General features: G+C 41.6%; 1 protein-coding gene across 3 annotated transcripts in view; it reads right to left on the reverse strand.

Annotated features, from left to right (window-relative positions):
• Positions 1-17,243, reverse strand: part of MBP (myelin basic protein) — a 167,234-nt gene extending 149,991 nt beyond the window's left edge. Inside the window, exon 1 of one of the 3 annotated variants that reach the window (XM_084620238.1) lies at positions 16,721-17,243. The gene's annotated coding sequence lies outside the window, so the exon portion shown is untranslated. The remainder of the gene's footprint in view (positions 1-16,720) is intronic. The other 2 variants (XM_084620239.1, XM_084620240.1) reach the window with 2 other exon arrangements.
• Positions 17,244-19,284: the final 2,041 nt, after the last annotated feature.

Raw genomic sequence — 19,284 nt, forward strand, 5'->3', positions numbered from 1 at the left:
CCCCCCCCCCCCCCCCCGCGGGCCTGAGCGCGAAGCCGCTGCCTGCTTCTCAGCCTTCCCACGCGAACAGCTGATTTTTGGGAAGTGGGGGGGGGATGCAGAGAAGAAGAGCGGAGCGGGACGTTCGGGGAGGAGGTGAGGTGGGGCCGGGGAGCTGCTGGTGGGTGCTCTCCCCCCACCAAAATTCCCCGTGGGTGCTCCAGTCCCAGAGCACCCACGGAGGTCGTGCCTAAGGCGCCACTTTTGGCTGGTTGTTAAATTTAGAAGCCCTTTTAGAACTGGCTGTCCCGATTCCAGGGAACCAGTGGGAACCGGCTCCAGCTCACCACTGGGTACGACCCTGAAAGGTGCAGAGTGCCTCTTGTGAGGTTTTAGACATGCTCAGCTCTCAGTGTAATCACTGTGAATTGATCATGCTTAATACCAGGCAAGCTGTGCTCAGCATCTTGCAGGAGGTTGTTCTTTCAGACAACAGAATGTGTTCAGCTTTGCCAACTCTCAATAATCTCATGATATTTGGTGTTTTTCCTCAAAGTCCCAGCTCCTGGGTGACACAATTACGTGACAATCTCAGTTTTCACTGTTAAAAAAGTAAGTTTCTAGTTCTCATGGTTGCAGAGAAAAGTTTTAAAGCATGAGCCTAAAGGCTCAAAACCAGAAGGCAAATAAAAAGAACCCAAAACATTTTTGGAAAAAAAAAGATGTTTAAGCTAGTATTATGATTTTCTGGGGATTAACTCATTATTTTTAATGCCTGGGGTTGGCTACACTTCTGAACCCAAAAGTCATCTCAGTGGCACAGAAATCATACAAATAGAAAATCAGGAACCACACCATAAGAGGGGAAAGGCTACAGATTATCATTATGCTCTTTGTAATTGATAGCATCATCTCTCCTATTATGGAACATTTTAAAATATATAAAAAATCCTGAGCATTGTGGTCTGCATCAAACGTACCAGACACTACTACATGCCATCAACAGGCATACATCTCTGTTGCTGCTATATGTTATCTTTATTAAGGGTGTCTTGCCCTTTTTACTGAAGCCCCGCAGAGGAACACCACACTATACAGAACAAAAAGATGAAAAACAAAAGACCTTGCAAAGCAAATCATGATTACAAACAGTGAGGAATAGCATTTCAGCACCTCTCCAAAACCTGTACCATACATAAAACTTACGCATTTCTCCAGTACACACAACTGCAACTCTGCTTTTGTGGCTACTAGTTCAAGTCTCCCCTGAGGACTAAAATTCCACCTGCAGTGACTTGGTTAATAAAGAGAGCCTATCATTCAGGAACGAGAGAAACAGCACACAAACGGTAATACGATTTTAATATAGGATCATCTGATTCTCATCAACCAGAAAAAAAGACTGCAACCCACAGTTCACAAGTCAGCATTACTGTTTTGCAAGCCAAAATTAAGACTAGCTTTTCAATGGCAATAGTTCAATAGCTTCTGACACTGACTTAAAAATTTAAAGGTAGGTTTTTTTGGGAGGGTTAGCTTTGTTTTCTTTATTACAGGCCCTGTTCCATTGGATAAGGTTATCTTTCAAAAAGAAAAAAAAGTGGGCGGGGGGGGGAATTATTCCATACCCTCCAGGTGAATAGTGCTGAGTCAGACTGTACTGATGACAGCTATGCAAAAACTTTAGTACATATCTCTACTTTCCAGAAACAAGTCAGGGCAAAGCAATAGTGCAGATAAAAGGTTTCAAGAAGTCAGTGTTAGGAAAGGTTCTATTGGCAGCAGCCACAAATTGTATTTAACAAGAAGCCCCCAGAAAATGACACAGTAGCAATCATCACTTCGGTCAAACCTTGGAGAGGAAGCATACTGAGGAGTAAAACCCTAATTCCCCAACAAGAGCCAAAGTATCCGGTAAATAAAGTTATGTTTTCTTTTAAATGTCAGTTCTGAAACTAAAACTAAAAAAATGCCATGAACAAAATGTCAATATTTCATTCTCCTTCTGCTTTCCTAAAAGAAACCCTGGGAAGCTGCCCACCTCGGGAAAGGCAACACTGGTGCTGCTGACACATGAATCGCTCCAGGCAAGTATAATCAAAACTAGGCCTTTTCATAATTATTGCTTCACGTCCATTCTTGTACGTACAGATTCTCCTGTTGGACTAAATTACCTGAGGAGCTGATCAGAGTTCCAGTCATCAAATCCCTAATTATAATATTTTTCAATGACAAATTGCTTGAAAGACCAAATTAAAATAGTTTGTCTCTCTCATCAACAGAAATTGGTCCAATAAAAGATATCTCTGTGTCTCTCAAATTAAAATAGGACAGCTCAGTGTCCTGATGGTGGAGCTCTATACTCTACAGAATTTGATTCCCACTGCTAGTCATTAATTTTTCAAGAAGGCAGAGGCTGGCAGTGCTAGAAAACCAGAATGTACGCTCCAATACTCAAAGGTGTTAGAAATTAATAGGCAGCAGGTTTAAAACAAATAAAAGGAAGTATTTCTTCACACAACACACAGTCAACCTGTGGAACTCCTTGCCAGAGGGTGTTGTGAAGGCCAAGACCATAACAGGGTTCAAAAAAGAACTAGATAAATTCATGGAGGATAGGTCCATCAATGGCTATTAGCTATGATGGCAGGGATGGTGTCCCTAGCCTCTGTTTGCCAGAAGCTGGGAATGAGCGACAGGGGATGGATCACTTGATGATTACCGGTTCTGTTCATTCCCTGCGGGGCACCTGGCACTGGCCACTGTCAGAACACAGGATACTGGGCTAGACAGACCTTTGGTCTGACCCAGTAGGGCCATTCTTACATATTTAGGTGTCTAACTCCCATTGACATCAATGGGAGCTAGGTACCAAAACACTTTTGAGGTTCTGGTCATGGAAATTAAGGAGCTCCGTATTATTATCAGAGATTTGTATAGCCTATAGCATATTGTCTGGGTCAAGTGCATGGCTTAGTTTCAGAAAAACCACAACTCCCTAATATTTCACGTCTTGAGTTGTATTGGGTAATTGTTCATCAACTCCAAAGGCACTCAAAGATAAGATTCTGCAGAGTTCCAGTCCTATTCCTTAATGCTCTTCTTGTAAAGTGGGCCATTGTGGGGGTCAGCAAGATGACTTTGACCCAGATTTTTAATGATACTTAGGCATTGCTGCAGTCATCATAGCAATATCTGATTTAGAAGATCAAGTCTCATTTTAAAAAGGGATATTTAGGACTGATGAGCCTAAATCTTAAATTCCTAAGTGCATAAATTCCTTCTGAAAATGAGGAAGGCACCTAAATCAGTTGTACGCTACAAGTCTGAGCACAGCAATGCCTAGATACCTTTAAAAATCTGTATGCAGGGTTGTTGTAGCTGGTCCCAAAATATTAAAGAAGGTCAATGAGGTAATATCCTTTATTGGACCAACATCTACTGGTAAGAGAGTAAGCTCAAAAGCTTGTCTCTCTCACCAATAGAGCATGGCCCAATAAAAGATGTTACCTCACCCACTTTGCCTCTTTAAAAATCTGGACCTTTGGCTGCAGTGCTATCAGAATGTTGATGACACTAAGGTTTACTAATAGATATGTAGATTTTAAGATCAGAAGGGACCATTAATTAATCTGTTCTTAGGTCCTGCATAACACAGGCCAGATAATTTGTGCCTCCATCTCATCTTCAACAAAAAAAACTTCAAAAACAGACTCCAAGGAGAGACTGCTGAATTGGAATTAATTTGCAAATTGAATACAATTAACTTAGGCTTGAATAGAGACTGGGAGCAGTTGAGTCATTATACAAAGTAAAACTATTTCCCCTTGTTTAATTTCCCCCCTCCCCCCCCAGACGTTCTTGTTAACTCCTGGAAATGGCCCACCTTGATTATCAAAGGTTTTCTCTCCCCCCACCCCACTCTCCTGTTGGTAATAGCTCATCCGATGAAGCGAGCTGTAGCTCACGAAAGCTCATGCTCAAATAAATTGGTTAGTCTCTAAGGTGCCACAAGTACTCCTTTTCTTTTTGTGAATACAGACTAACATGGCTGCTACTCTGAAACCAAACATCTCAACTGATCCAGCAGGCAGAGTTGAAAGACTAACCCAGCATGTGGCTGAAATTGAGGCACTGATGTGACCCAACTGCTCAATCCAGACAAGATGGTGGTGTTGCTGGTAGATTGGGAGAAACAACCAGAAGAGCTGGCAAAAATAATATCTGCCCTATAACTGAGGGTACTCAATTCGCATTGCTAACTGGAGTTTACAACTTGGCTGTCAGTGGAGACTAATAGCTGCACTTGAAAGGTCACAAGCCAGAAGTGGTAAGAACAGCATTTTACAAAAACTGTGCCTGGCTAGGCGGGGCCAGTCTTTTGTTTTAGATGAGGATCTTGCTACTATCACCTGTGCCTTTGTCACATTAGATTACTGCAATGTGGTCTACATGGGACAACATCTTAAATCAACTGAGAAGCCGAAACTGGTGCAGGAGGCAGCTTCCCACTTGATTTACAGGATACACCACAGAAAGCACATGACACCTGCCCTCGGGGTTTTGCACTGGTTAACTGTGAACTTCTAGACAGATTTTTGTATGGTGTTTGTTTTGACCAATGAAGCTGTGATAAATGAAGGGTGGGGGAAGGAGGGGGAAGCTCACTTTTATGGACATCCAGCCAGCCAGTAGCTATAAAATCCCTCTTAGTAGCTATTCTCTAATTGCTCTACCTCTAAAGGGTTAAAAAGTCTCACTGATATGCATAGGTAAAAGGAAATGAGTGGGCACCTGGCCAAAAGAGCCATGGGAAGGCTAGAACTTTTTTAAATTGAAAAAAGACTCCCCTTTTGTCTGTCTGTTGTTCTCCCGGGGAGAGGCGGACAGATTAGCAGCTATACTGTAAGAAGCTTGGGCCAGATATGAAAAAATCATTGGTATCATACCTAGAAACTACTCATTTAAAACCCCACATATGTAAGTGGATCAGGAAATGTCTAGGAAGATGCAATTAGGTTTATCCCTTTTATTTCTTTATGGCTTGTGGATTCCTCTGTGCTAACCCCAGGTGCTTTTGTTTTGTTGTTGCTTGTAAACTTTAAGATGGACCTCCAGAAGCTATTCTTGGTGCTTACTCCTTGTAGTTGCTCTTTTAAAAATCTAGCAATAGCCTGAGTTCCTAGATGTATTTCTTTCTTTTTTTCTTAAGAAAATTTACCTTTAAGAACAGAACTTGACTTTTGTGTCTTAAGAGGTTTGTGCACATGTTTAATTAGCTGGTAGCTGATTTCCTTTTTTTTTTTCCTGCCTCTCAGCTCTTCCCCGGGGGTGGGGAAGGGCTTGAAGGTACCCCACAGGAAGGAATTCCCAAGTGCGCCTTCCTGGGCTCTCAAAGGGGTTCTGCACTTGAGTGGTAACAGCATCTACCAATCCCAGGTCAGAGAAAAGTTGTAACCTTGGAAATAATACAAGCCTGAAGTGGCAAGTATTAATTTTTAGAATCCTTGTGGGCCCCAACCTTCTGCACTCGAAGTGCCAGAGTGGGGAATTAGCCTTGACAGACGCACTAAATGGCCTTGGACCAGCCTACCTGAGAGATGGCCACTGACACCATGATACACTGCCACAGGTGGCTGCGCTCATGTTAGAATCACTTTGATAAAACAGAGGAGTAGTAGCTGGCAGGGTGTTCTCTGTAAGGACTTTAGGGCTCTGAAATGCACTGCCCACCCCAGTCTGAAATAGCCTTATTTGCTGACTTTCAGGACATGAGCCTGAAAGCCCATTTGTTTCAGCTGGCTTTTGAAAAGTGGTAGAGGGTGGTGAATGGGGGTGTTAGCACTTATATGCTGCTTCTTAGTAGAAGAGGTGAATTTTACTGTGTTTGATTTTGTAATTTTAAATAACTGGCAAAATGCTCACAGCCTGTGAACAGGCTTTGTTTCATTTCTTCTACATATCAAGGAAATGAATATTTTTTTTGGAGACAATTCTAGATTGTGTTTGTACTTTACAAATCCTAAATCTAAAGGAAAAATCTGAAGTCAGAAAAAAAATTAGTTTAACTTTTCATGCTCTCCTGCATATACTCACAAGAAAGATCAGAATGAAACAAGTGAAAACATGTAACCAATCATGGGGAACTTGTAAGAATCTTCGGTTGTTGTTAATTAATGTATTCTTTTTCTACCGAACAGTGAAAATGAAGGATCAAGAACACAGGTTAAGACCGGATACAGTGCACATAGGTGATACACAAGCTTTGTCCAGAACAGCACTACAATTGCATCTTAATGCTGACCTATAATACACCCTTTTCCACTAGCCCTGCTCCTGCTCCCTCCTCCGCCCATTACCAATCGAATATTGCTAACCATGCCAAACTCTGTGACTGTGCCAACTTGTAATACATTTTAAATAGGGATTAGACTGAGTCCAAACTCATTTTCACTTGTGACCCAAAACTCTGAACTCAATTTAGCAAATGTACTAAACAAATACATCTTAATATGCTGAGCCCTTTAATATATACACCAATTATTACATTATTGTTTAAAGTGTTCACTGCAATTTTTTTTATTTTGTCCTCCCTCCCACATTTTAGGATCAGAATAGTTAGAGGCAAAAAAGCTGCTTACATCCTTGAGTCCACCTACCTGCAAGGGCAGGATATCAAACACACTGATTTAGGACACCAAAGACTGAAAAACACTGACACTTTCAAAAATGTAAAAGAAAAAAAACCACATACAATTCAAGAAGTTTTAAAGAAAATTCTACTTTCTCAAAGTGTAAAACAAGGATAAAACATTGTACTCAAAGGAAATAGAACTGAGAGTATTATGGGTTAGTAACTTAGAAAAAATGGCTCCATATTGTATCAGAGAGAGAGAAAGAAACCCTGATTTCATTTACCTTTTCAAACTTACTACCTCTCTTGTTTTCTCCCTTTCTACTGCCCTAACGTTATTTCTGAAGACAGAGTAATCAATGGCAACGTGAAGGTTATATGGAAAACTTCACCAATAGAATTATTTCAACTTCATTTGAAAAGTTACTCTGTTGGGCTGTGTCCAAGATGTGCAGCTATACCAGAGAGTAGAGCTGGGATTTCATGATTACTGCCATTACCATGAGGCTACAGATGGAGCTACACCAGTTGATAGCAAGTGAAGATCTGGCCCAGGATTTTTAAACCAATCATGTAAAAAAAAAAAAAAAAAAAAAAAAAGCAACAGTTTGGGGTTTAGCAGTTTATACCAAAACTGAGCAGAATACTACAACTTTTGGCTTAATTAATCCTATTTTGTAATTTCTTCATGGCCAAGAATGTTTTCCTTTGTACTTGTACAGTACCTGAGTCTTTTAATACAAATGAGTACTACACTGCATTCTGGCCTATCGGGTAAAGCTTGTATAAATCTACCTGTCACATGCCTCAATCAATGAGGATCTCACAACTGGAAGTAAGCTGCATAGCAAACAGACACAAGGCTGACTGAAACCTGTTGAGTGGGCTAACAGGGTGTATTAAGTAATTTATTAATAAGATCAGCTCTTAACATGGTTAGGAGAAGTTTGAAAATATTTTTTTCTTGACAAGAGCGTAATTCCTTGTTCAACAGAGCTAAGAGAACTGCCACATTTCCATCTACCCAATTAGCTTTCACTGTCTTATTCTAAAAGCATATGGATGAATTCCCAATTTGTATTTGTTATGAACACAAATCTACTAATAGTGAAGTTATTTGGAATTGTTCAGGTGTTGTTAAAAACAAAACAAAAAGCAGCCAGGGTAAAGTCAGGTGAGAACCTGAAAACGCTATATATTGAGCCTCGGTCCAGCTGAACACAGCATTCAAAACCAGCTAATCAGGCAGAAGTTCAACACAAGGACTTCCATTAGGGTTTTGTTTTAGATTGTTATCGCTCTTCATATCAGAAGGTAAGATCAGAAGAACTTCTGTATGCAACACTAATACAGCAAAACAGATTCGCCAGAGGCAAAGAAAATGCACGTCTTAGTTGAGGTCTGATCACAACATCTGGTAGTTTACATTCAACAAAGCTTAAAAAAAAAAAGTGGATTTACCGCATCCTTAATTTAGTGCTCACGAAAGTGAAAGCCATACACTAACATTGCCTAGCACTAAAAGCACAAAGGACCTTGCTGTGAAGTTTTTTCATAGCGTGTTGCTAATGCACTCCAATCCTGACCTACAACGTTCCTGTAGAATTCTAAACTGTTTTGAACAGAAAATTCATATCACGCCAAATTCTCAGGTGGCTTTGTGATTAGGGATGTAAAATGTTAACTGGTTAACCAATAAGCATCAGTCTTACCAGTAATGTATTCAGTTAATGTATAAATGCCTAATGTGCACATTAAAAACACCACAGCAATACCATTTCATAGTGTATGTGGAAGTAGGTTCCACACTGTTAGGAGTCAGGACCATTGCTATGGAACTGACGTCATAGGCAAAGGAACTACAGGTTCGGGGGGTGCTGCAGCACCCCCCCACACACACATCCTAAATTCCCATGCCTAAGTTGTGAACTCATTCATGATTAAACATTTAATCGATACTTTTTAAAAACGCTATTTACATCCCTATTTGTGATATTGGCAAAAGCCTATTAGGGACTAGGTTTAATTTGTACAATACTCATTTGTGACCTAACCCACTTTCAAAACCCATATCTATAGAGATTAAACATTTAGCCACTATGCCACCCAGCTGCGGCCTGTAATATTAAATGACACTTGGATAAGCGGATACCATTTAGATAATTATAAATTTTTCACTGACCGAAAGATACATCATTCAGATATAGTATTATCTAGTCTTTATTGGTAAAAATAGACATCTTGGTTTAGGCCCAAGATATTAGTTTGACTTTATAAAAATGTCTACAACATAATATGATCAATAAAATTAATATTTAATTAGAAAAAGAAAATCAACAAAAAAAAGTGCAACCAGATACTTTTCTTTCACAGCATTTTTACCTTGGTGGATCATAGTTAAATTACACTGTATCAACACCCATTAATTTTTTTTTTAATCTGTAAAGCCATGAGAACTTCCAGATGTTTAAAATGTTTAAACATTACTGTGCAGTGTTGTGAAAAATATCGCAGTATTGACTAGAAATAGCCTATACACAAAATTCCAACTCTCTAACATGAGAGAAATGTTAAAAAAAAACCTACAAACAAATGTTCATAAGTAGTTAAATGTATATATTAGGGCTGTCGAGCAATCACAATTAACTCACGCAATTAACTCAAAAATAGTGATTAATTGTGATTAATTTTTTTAATCGCAGTTTTAATTGCATTGTTAAACAATAGAATACCAACTGAAATGTATTAAATATTTTTGGATGTTTTTCTACATTTTCAAATATATTGATTTCAATTACAACACAGAATACAAAGTGTACACTGCTCACTATTACTTTTATTACAAATATTTTCACTGTAAAATAACAGTATTTTTCAATTCACCTCATACAAGTAATGTAGTGCAATCTTACAAATGTAGATTTTTTTTTTTTACATAACTGCACTCAAAAACAAAACAATGCAAAACTTTAGAGCCTACAGGTCCACTCAGTCCTACTTCTCATTCAGCCGATCGCTAAGACAAACAAGTTCATTTACATTTATGGGAGATAATGTTGCCCACTTCTTATTTACAATGTCACCAGAAAGTGAGAACAGGTGTTTGCACGGGACTTGTGTAGCCGGAATTGCAAGGTATTTATGTGCCAGATATGCTAAACATTCATATGTCCCTTCATGCTTTGGCCACCATTCCAGAGGACATGCTTCCATGCTCATGACACTCATAAAAAAAAAAATATGCCCACTATCCTCCCTGTCAATTAAGCCATAATCGGGGTGTCATCTTCAACTCAATCCTCACCTTCAGGCTTGTGTTAATCTTGCTGCATTTTCCTGAACAACTCCAAGATTATGGCCTTTCCTCTGTGTCTACACAACTGAAGCTCTCATCCAGGTTCATCATCATCTTGTGTGTCTACTAGTGCAACTTCCTTTTCTCTGGTCTCGACAATCTCGTATTATGCCACCTGAATCTCTTCAAAACATTGCTGCATGTGTCATTTTTCAGATTTGTTGCTTCAATCACATCACTCCTCTCTTTGACTCACTCTTCTCTATTACATCAGGCAAACTATGTCTTAATTTATAAAGCTCTTTACAACCTCTCTCAGCGCCACCTACCATCTTTTGTACACTATCAAGATGTCTACTCACAACTCTGCTTTATCTATGACACTGGCCTTCACCACCCATCTGTTAATTTCCAAACAAGCACCTTTGCTCTTGCTCTCATGCTGCCCCTCATACATACGAGTTGCTCTCTGTAACCATCTGCAAAGCCACCTCATTTTCCTTGTTCAAATCCTTCCTTAAAAACACCCATCTGCTGTGATGCCTACAAAAAAAAAACTTGAATGGTTTAGCAGCTGATGTGCTTATCATGTTGATCAGTATTGTCTCACTGTTTCCTTGTGCTTTCCCAATCTGTTTGTGGCATCCACCCGTTGTCTCTCATCTTACACTTAGATTGCAAGTGCCTCGGGGCAGAGACAGTCTTTGTTAAAAGTCTGAACATTGTTTAGCACAATGGGGCTCTGCTCCATGACTGGGGCCCTATGGGTGCCCATAATACAAACAACTACAATCCAATTCCCATTGATGTCTATGGAAAGAGTACCACTGACTTCAGTAGGAATTTGATCAGGTTCTCAAAAAAAAAGCTTGGCTTTTTATATCGACCACTGAATTGTCTTGCATTTTAAACTGCTTGCGGCAGCTAGTGCTCCCCACAGGGTGAGCATTAATACAATACGGATATATTATTGCAAATATATCACTGAGATTTCATATCATCTATCTAGGCTTTTCTACCAAGCCCATCTTTCCAGTATCTAAGGCTCCAAATCAACAAAGCATTTAAGCACATGCTTACCTCTACCCTAATTGAGCACTTAAGCACCCGCTGTGAGTTCCTCTCTGCTTCTCCATCCTATTGTTCATACCCTTACTTAAGGTCTAATGTTAGGCTTTGTCTACACTGGACTTTCATTGGCAAAACTTGTGTCATTTAAGGGTGTGGGGGGGGGAAAAAACACACACACACCCCGAACTACAAAAGTTTTGCTGACTAAAAGTGCCAGTGTGACACTTTGACAGCAGGAGAGCTCTCTTTCCGACAAAGCTACCGCTGCTCATTGGGAGTGGAAGTTTTTTGTAAGTGGGAGAGCTACACTGCGTGCCTTTTATCAGCCTGGCTGTAGCGGCACAGCAGTGTCGCTAAAAGGTGCGTAGTGTAGACATAGCCTTAGACTGTGAACTTTTCAGGGCAGGGACTTTGTCGTTTTGCCTGTACTGTGTACCACCTAGCACCATTTGGGGCTAAAAAAATAATAAATAATGCCCTCTCGGATCCTGTGCATAATGCAATCAGGTTCTAAACTCTCAAAACTCACTTCTTTGTTTAGTTTTTCAACGATGACCCCACTCCTGCTTTCATTCCTAATATGGCTCCTTCAAGCCCTAAAACACAGTACTCCACTACATTCAGAAACCTGACAAACCAATATTTTAATATATGACAACATCAAACGATGTACATAATAAAATTATATCTTTAATGGCAATCTTTTCCCTACCCTATTGTTTTTCATCCATTAATGTCCTTTGTTTAATTAAGGATCTGGTCATCCAGAACCTACTCCCCCAAACAACCTCACTAACTTCAGCAGAACAATCTGTATGAGAAAAGATTATTCACACGAGTAAAGCTGACAGGACTAGGTCCTTAGCTACTGAGCCTGCGAACTCTTATACATGAGACTAGTCCCATTGAGTTCAATGGGACTGTTCACCTATGCAATTGGGTCTTAGACAATAAATGCTTATGGAAAGAGGCTTTAAAAAAAATTGTTACTCTTTGTTTACACTTCACATTTCTGGTACTACAGAAAAACAAATAATAAATTTCAGCTAGATTTTGCTTATGCCAATGTACATTCATCTGAAATAAATGTAGCTGTATTTGTTTGGATGTATGAAATGCGTATGTGCTAATATATGAGCATACATATATTTCTGGAGCTCTTTAAAAGATAAAACTTTAACAGAAAATTGAGTAGCATATGATTTTTTTTTTTTGGAAGACTTAGACCTTTAATTTTTTAAAATCTATTTATTCATGTACAAAGGCACTTGTTCATCCCCCTCCATAGATTTCAGAGCCCAAGCCATAACTTCAAAGCTCTGTCTACACAGCTATCTTTAGAGCATTCACATGAACCCCAACAGCCCAAAGCCGTCAACCTGAGCGGGGAGGCTCGCTTCTGTGGACTAGATAGACAAACCCTTTCAAGGGTAAACCCGTGTGAATTCTCAACATTTTCAAACTTTTTTGAACTGAGGGCAAAAGAGTCTTGGTGGGAGACAGAGCGAGGTTGGGGAGCAAACTTTTTTATTTTAAATTTAAGTTCAACAATTGCCAAATGAATGTTTTAGATTGAGTACTGAATACAACTACCACACAAGGAAATAATGAGTATGTGCGGCAATGAGACCAGAGTTCCTCACTCTTCCAAGTTTCCACGTTTCTCCAGAGACTGGAGGAAGAGAAAAGTAATACGAGTTCCCCTGGGGAGACCCATTAGCTTCCCTGCCTGATCCCATCACTGTAGCTCCATTTAACTTCTAGTATATTCTAGGTCCTCAGCAGTATTGATGTCCTCCAGTGTGCAGAACTCACGAGAATTAGCACAGAGGAGTCTGGCATGGCACAAGGGAGGAGCTGTGAGGTCCAGTTGCTCACTTGCTGATGTTGTCACAATTTCTCTTCTACCTCCCTCGTAGAACAGGAGACAGGACACAGAAGATTTGGGATTTCTCTAGGGAATTCAATTAGAGTTATAATAGCCTTCTAGGAAAATCTCTGCTGGAACAGTGGATAGATAGGGCTCATTTACCTGGCCCTATCCCCAGCTTGTCTGCTCTTCCCTGGCATATACACTCTCTTTTAGCTCTTGGGAAGAGGAGATACAGATTTCTCGTTCCCACATACAAGAAGCAGCAATGCAGCATGCCAATGGTCCCCGCTGCATGTAGATCTTAGTGTAATCATTCAGCCTGACATTATTCACTAGTTTTAGGATTCACTTGGAATTTGTGTGCAAAGTGAGTAAGAATAGTATAACCATTCCATCTCTAAATAAAAGCCATTACATGTACACACTGAACAAGACATGAAACTTAAAAAGTTACTCAACCACATTCATAACTAGAAAAAGAAATAAAATCACAATGCCAGTCAACCTTTCCACAAGTGACAACATGTGATAGTATTAAGAAAAACAACCAGTAAGCTGTAACTGAAAAGCGAGCCAGATCACAGTGTGGATCCAATCTACAGTGATCTCAGAGAACCCTATCCTAAGCTATCTAGGTTTCGGTTATCTGCAACACTAATCTCTCTCTTCTCTCTCTCTCACTCAGATAATTTTTTTTTTAAATTTAATCTGATCAATACCAGTGTCACTAAGTTTGCAAGTCTAAAATATTTGGCAAAGATTTTAATATATGCAACACTGTGATTGTCTGCATTTGTAGTTTATTCATATCTATATTTTGGTGACAGCTGTAGTTGCGGCCTACTGCACTGATCACAGAGTTAAGAGTCAGGAGATCTGAAATTTTGTCCTGACTCTGCCACTGAGTAATTGTGGAACCTTGGACAAATCATTTAAGATCTGTTACCCCATCAGTGAAAACAGAAATTATACTTGTCCACGTTTGTAAAGCACTTTAAAAATCTATGGATGAAAAGTATTATATAAATTCAGTATGGAGGGAGTGGTGACAGGTACTTATTGTAATTATGGTACCTGTATTTTTGGAAGAGGATATAAGAGATTAGGTGACTGTGAACCAAAGCATTGCATCTCATTCAATAGGCACATGGAGCTGGGTTTAGGAGTCACCATTTAGGAATGAAAGTCAAAGAGAGAACAAGTTTGTTCTGAGAATTCGCATTGGCATCCAGGACTAAACAGCTCAGTTTGCATATTAATGATTTAAACAAGAGTATATTGGAATGTCTAGTCATTAAGTAGAACATGGCAGATTTTGGGAAACAGCCAAGGCAACAATGCTAAGTCAAACTGTGACTAGTTACTGTTATAATCTGTAGTGATTCAACTATTTTAGGCCTCAATTATTCTTTGATTTTCAGGGCAAACTATGAATTTAAGTACTTCCCCTTTTGCCCTTTACATTGTACTTGCTATAGGCCAAGTGAGGCTAAGAAAATAACATTACATTTTATTTATGGAGTTTCTCCCACCTTCGCCGAGTTGTTTGTCATGACAAAACAATAAAAGACTGAGCTATTCTTTGTCTTTTTCTCATGACATATCAGTTTCCTTGAACTGCTTGACCTCATGGTCTAATACAATCAAAGCTTAATGTAAATCCACTTAAGGCACTAATTTAAATGGTTCTTTATTCATTTGTGATCCTTTAATTGTCACATGTGCAGTATTATACTGTATTCTCTTAGCTCTCAGTAAAATCTGTACAACTCTCTACCTATCCATCCATCCACCTACCCAGTTACCCATCTAATTTCTCAATGCTCACTAGTATTTAAAAAAAAACATTAGTCATTAGTTTAAAATATGTATGAAAAATATATAATCCATGACTCCTGACAGCTGTGGCCAACATCTTCCTTACCAATTATTAACTACTTTGGAGATATTTTTATGTCTTCTTCAGAGTTTTTATTTTCAGCTCATCTGCCAACACAAATCAATAATGTACTAAGGTAAGGGAGATGTGTTTTACTGGTCCATTATTTTGTATGACTGAGCACTTCAACCTCTTCCTCCCACTCATGAATTTCAAGTCCTTGTGCTGGGCTCTTCAACAGTTACACCACTTTATGTACCACAGTGACCTAGCGGCGTTCCACGCATCTTGGATCCAAGATTGCGTTTATTAATCTCAGCAGTGTTGAAGTGTTAAACTAATATTGTAAAAATCCATGTAAAATTAATACATTTTAGTATATTCTAATCACTTGTGGCTCAATCCTACTCCCATTAAAGTGAGAGGGAAACCTCCACTGATGCAGAATCAGGTCTTTGGTGTTTCTGATTTTGGTGATTTTATTGTGCCCTCTCTTTTGGTAACTTTTCCCATATATGAGGAAAAAATCAAACCCTCAAATGTAGTATCTGATCAGCTGAAAGATTGGATTGGATGCTCCCAACGCACTATCCACCCTCCTCTGCACTTGATTTAAAACAATATACACATTTATCATTTCCACATTGACTTACGAATAACTAGCACACATATGCAGGAAACCTAAGATCAACATACCTACCGCTGCTACAGAACGAACAGGGTAACACAAAAATACTTAAAAATTGCCAAGTCCACAGCTCCAAATGCATGAGCCACGTAACAAAAATCAAATAAATCCCAGAGTGGAGAAATTTGATAACAATGCAATAAACTAGAGTTACTATAGAGGCTTACCCTACCAGAGATCCCACAAACAGAAAACACTGATGACAACAAGAGAGAAAGCAAAGACCCCAAAAGGGAGTGAGTTTCCTGCTAGTGCTGACAGAAGGAACCACAAATGCACTTATACTGGGCGATACACCACCCTTCAGCAGCTATCAGCGAGGGCGGGACAAGCACGTTCCTGCTACGCAGCCCAGCAGCTTTGCAAGGAAAGTATCAAGTAAAGTTCAAGCGCACGGCGAGCCTCTGGGTGGCCGGAGGCGGCCAGGTGAGCGGGGCAGCAGTGGCAGGCGGGCGGCCCCGCCCCCTCCTTAGCTGGCGCTTGCGGCTGGGCTGCAGCTGGTTGCGCTAGGCGAGGGGTTTGTTTTGTTTCGATTTTACTCCGCCCGGACACAGCCCTGAGCTGAAACCGGAAACCCTCAGCCTCTCGGGCTTGTATGGTGGGGCCTGCCCCGAGGTGGGGCCGGGGCCGGGGCTTCGGTTTGACAGCAAAAGCCAAGCTCAGCACGATCGCTCCATGTCTGGGGGCCGCTAGCCGCTCCTCACACACTCACACTCACACCCCGCGTGAGCCCGGGCCGCGCCGCAGGTCGGGACCTGCCCGCTCCTCCGCGCGGACCCCTGCTCCGGCCCCGGGCTGCGGCTGGGGCGCTCCGCTCCCGGCCCCGGGACACCCCCAGCCCGATACGGCACCGCGGCTGGCTGGCGGGCCTCTCTCTCTCCCGGAAACACCTTTGCTGCCAGCGCAGGAGCGGGCCAAACGGCTGGGAAGCCCAGCACGGTGCTTTACCCCTTAGCGGCCGCTGGGCAACGAGGTGAGGCCGGGCACCTGCACCTGCCCAGCCCGGTGCTGGGGCCGGCTGGGCCAGCGCGCAGGAATCCCGGGGGCCGGCGGCTGTCTCTGACCCGGGGTGGGAGGGGGGCACCTAACAAAGGGGAGGGCAGCGAGGCAAATATCACCCCCCTCCACACACTGACAGAGCCACCTCGTCCTCCCCCCGCCCCGAGCCCACCGCTAACGAAGAGCCCACCGCGGTGAACAAGAGGCAGGTGTGCCGCCGTCGCCGCCGGGCATGGGGGCCCCCCCCCCCCCCGCCGCGGGGCTGAGCAGAGGCACAGCCACGAAAAACAGTAACAACGCACCCAGCGCGTCCTCTCGGGCTCCGGGGTCTGCGGCATCCACCAGCGGCGTGGAGAGCGACACGGGGATGGGGGGGGAGACCCCCCCTTCGCAGCAACCCACCCGGGCGGGGAGCGGGGCACCGGCTACAGGCTGCACCCGCCGCCAGGGAGGGGAGGGGAGAAAGCGCTCCCCCCCCCACGAAGCGGAGCTCTGCGCCTCTCTCCCCGCAGCTAGCCCTGGGCGCTTCCGTCGCTCAGCGAGGAGCTGCGGCTTTGCGGGTTTGAGATACAATTGCCGGCGCGGCTGCCGTCGCCCAGGTTCTTCCCAAGGTGGTAGCGAGCCCGGGCGCCTGCCTGCCTGCCGCCGCCCCAGGCAGAGAGCCGGGGCAATCTGCTGCACCTGGGCTCAGGCGGGCCGCGCGGGCGTCATGTCAGGGCGGGGCGGGGCTGCTGCGCCGCTCCAAACCAGGAAGAAGAACTAGAAAGACACAGACAAGAAAGATGAAGCTCCTGGCTCAGCGTTTCGAGGAGTTGAACATCAACGAGCATTATGGGAAAGGAAAGCAACGGGCAGTTCAGTCCGATAAGCTCGTCTGGGGCTGGGCAAGAGAGGCAGAAGAAACCTCTGATACCTGTCATAGGTAGTGCATAGTGTGGAAGGAAGGGGAAATGATATACTTCATATTTAAAGGAAACTCTCACACACAGGTTTGCAACAAGACTAGGACTGGAATAGATCTCAGCTCTGTAATAAATAAAGCACACACCCTGCATAGTGCTCTGGAAATCTTCAAGGGGCACAGTGAATGTATTTACAGTCCTGACAAAGGGCATCTTTCATATTAGGATCAAGGCTCTGCAGCCATATATCCCACTAACTACACACAGAGTCACAGTGAGCATAATGGAACTACTGCTTTGTTTTCAGGATCCAGTGTTGGTAACAGTCATGGTTTTATTTCAAGACTCATACTACCTAGGGTGTTTCTTAAAGCTCCGGAACAAAGAATCCTGTTATTATATGAGAGGCTCAGCAAATGTCTAGCCCTTCCCATTATAGAGAAGAGTTTAAAAACATTGAGCCTAGAGTGTCAAAAAACCAGAAAGCAAATCAAAACCCAAAATATATTTAAAAAAAAGTTTTAAGCCAAGCCTGAGTTGGGAGGCCTGTTGCCTAATATGCCGCTGGCATATAAATATGTATTATCTGCACAACATTAACATAATACAATATTTGTGCTTAATGCACATACTCCATGTGTGTATATAACAGTGATGTACCCTAGATTGGCCTACACCATGATCCTGTTAATTTATGCTACATATCCCACTGTACCTTGCCTTTGCTGAAGTAAGCCTTTAGCACAAGCAGATAGAACAAATCTATATCTTAGTACAAGCTGGGAAAGTAGCCTCACAGGTCAGTACCTGGAATGCTAGTATCCAAAACAAAGATAAGGAAGAAACAAAACAAGTTAGGGAACTGGAACAAACTAAGGGCTTGGATTTTAGTGATGTGTAAAGAAATATGTAACTTACACAATCATAAATAATACCACCTGAAAATGTAAATTGGGCAGCATACCTTCTGCATGAGGTGAATGTTACATAGGACTACTCTTTAGAGACTGGTATATACAGAACCTCTTCCCCCTCTGCCATCTCAATGAACATGACTGACATTGGTTTATGATGAAATATACTCAAGAGATCAAGTAACCAAAGTGTAGTTGAGCAATTTTATTATTGCAAATTGTTTATTCGGAATTGCAGAAACAGGAAATCACAGTCACACTTAAACACCAAAGCTCCTTTAGGCTATTATTTTTCTGCTATCCCTCTATTTGGGTCTTTGTCCTACCTTATGTCATATGTTTAGGCCTTAACAGATGGAGAGGTAGGATACGCAGCCCTCCTACTAATTCCATATTTTTTAGTGGTATTGATCATTACCCACTTTATTTACAACAGCAAATACAAATGTTTAGGTAATGTATCTGATAAATAAAAACAAGCAGAAGCCATTTTAAGGTAAGGAAGTCTTTCATGGTTTGGGATCAGTTTGTGAAGCCATCACTCTCATTGATGAGCAGTTATTTGCACAATTAGTCCCAGTGAAGCCAGTGTGATTACTTTTTTCTATTGAGTAGAGGTTCACAGTACAGCCCTTTAATATCAAAAATGCAACACTATAGCATGCTAAAAATTAAGCCAGTAAAACAAGCTACTACTACACCACCATGAAATAATTTTTTTTTTTTTTAAAAAAAAAGAGTCCTAGGTCACAAAACTGGGGAAGGAAGAAGAGGAGGTAGCAGCGTCTCAAACATTAGCCTGTACAAACTTCTGGTCATTTTATATTTAGGGAACATTGAATACTAGTTTGACTTAAACACCTTATAAAGTCTCCCAAAAATGATTGCTTTTCTCCCAATTTAAATCTTGTACTTAGGAGCACATTTATAAAAGGAAAGTTTAACTACAAGCTTGCAAAGACTTGTGTGTGTTTACCATTGAGCATATGAGTAGTACCCTTTTCACAATTAAAGTTTAGCAACTTTAAAAATGGGACTGATGACACTCCT

This window comes from Lepidochelys olivacea, assembly GCF_965140295.1.
Source record: "Lepidochelys olivacea isolate rLepOli2 genome assembly, chromosome: 2".
Lineage (NCBI taxonomy): Eukaryota > Metazoa > Chordata > Testudines > Cheloniidae > Lepidochelys > Lepidochelys olivacea.